The 1,733-nt window shown below is 41.3% G+C and overlaps 1 non-coding gene across 1 annotated transcript; it reads left to right on the forward strand.

Moving 5' to 3' along the window:
- The first annotated feature begins 1,183 nt into the window (after positions 1-1,183).
- LOC127743480 (small nucleolar RNA R71) lies at positions 1,184-1,287 on the forward strand. Its single transcript, XR_008004872.1, has one exon. It is a non-coding gene; the product is annotated as a small nucleolar RNA R71 (small nucleolar RNA).
- The last annotated feature ends 446 nt before the right edge of the window (positions 1,288-1,733 follow it).

The raw sequence follows: 1,733 nt of genomic DNA on the forward strand, positions 1-1,733 counted from the left end.
AGATAAAATAAAAATTGGGTTGCCTCCCAACAAGCGCTCTTTTAATGTCACTAGCTTGACAGTGGGCTCTCATAGAGCCTTAGAGAAGTTCAGAGCATGATGAAGGTTTCCCAACACCAAACTTAGAGTTTGAATGTGGGGTCTTCTCAACACCAAACTTAGAGTTTGGTTGTGGCCTCCCAACATCAAACTTAGAGTTTGAATGTGGGGGCTCTTTTGGACTCTGTACTGAGAGAAGCTCTACATGCTTACTCTCTTTTGTTACATAGGGATGGCCGCGTGCCTTAAACACAAGGTAGTCTATATGAGCATCAGATTCCTTTAAGTCCTCAATAGGGAACTCCTTCTTGCTTGAGAGACATCCCAGGAGGTCTTCCTCACTAGGATTTTCGTCCCTCTCCTCCCTTGTGCATTCAGCCATATTGATTACATCAATGGCCTTGCACTCTCCCTTTGGATTCTCTTCTGTATTGATTGGGAGAATACTGGGAGGAGTTTCAGTAATTTTCTTACTCAGCTGGCCCACTTGTGCCTCCAAATTTCTAATGGAGGATCTTGTTTCACTCAAGAAACTTAAAGTGGCCTTAGACAAATCAGAGACTATGTTTGATAAGTTAGAGGGGCTCTATTCAGAATTCTCTGTCTGTTGCTGAGAAGATGATGGAAAAGGCTTGTTATTGCTTAGCCTGTTTCTTCCACCATTATTAAAGCCTTGTTGAGGCTTTTGTTGATCCTTCCACGAGAAATTTGGATGATTTCTCCATGATGAATTATAGGTCTTTCCATAAGGTTCACCCATGTAATTAACCTCTGCCATTGCAGGGTTCTCAGGATCATAAGCTTCTTCAGAAGCTTCCTCTTTAGTATGTTGGATGCATTTTGCCATCCATTCAGACTTTGAGAGATCATGTTGACTTGCTGAGTCAACACTTTGTTCTGAGCCAATATGGCGTTCAGAGCATCGATTTAAAGAACTCCCTTCCTCTGAGGCGTCCCACTATTCACGAAATTCCTCTCAGAAGTGTACATGAATTGGTTATTTACAACCATGTCAATAAGTTCTTGAGCTTCTGCAGGCGTTTTCTTTAGGTGAATGGATCCACCTGCAGAATGGTCCAATGACATTTTGGAAAACTCAGATAGACCATCATAGAATATATCTAATATGGTCCATTCTAAAAACATGTCAGAAGGACACTTTTTGGTCATCTGCTTGTATCTTTCCCAAGCTTCATAGAAGGATTCACCATCTTTTTGCTTGAAGGTCTGAACATCCACTCTAAGCTTGCTCAGTTTTTGAGGAGGAAAGAATTTATCCAAGAAGGCCGTGACCAGCTTATCCCAGGAGTCCAGGTTATCTTTAGGTTGTAAGTCCAACCATGTTCTAGCTCTGTCTCTTACAGCAAAAGGGAAAAGCATGAGCCTGTAGACTTCAGGATCTACTCCATTCGTCTTTATAGTCTCACAAATCTACAAGAACTCAGTTAAAAACTAGTAAGGATCTTCAGATGGAAGTCCATGAAACTTGCAGTTCTGTTGCATTAGAGCAACTAATTGAGGTTTCAGCTCAAAATTGTTTGCTCCAATGGCCAGAATGGAGATGCTTCTTCCATCAAATTTGGAAGTTAGTTTAGTGAAATCACCAAGCATCCTCCTTGCATTATTGTTGTTGGGTTCGGCTGCCATCTCCTTTTCTTGTTCGAAAATTTCAAAAAGGTTGTCTCTGGATTGTT

The sequence above is a fragment of the Arachis duranensis genome, chromosome 10 (assembly GCF_000817695.3).
Source record: "Arachis duranensis cultivar V14167 chromosome 10, aradu.V14167.gnm2.J7QH, whole genome shotgun sequence".
Lineage (NCBI taxonomy): Eukaryota > Viridiplantae > Streptophyta > Magnoliopsida > Fabales > Fabaceae > Arachis > Arachis duranensis.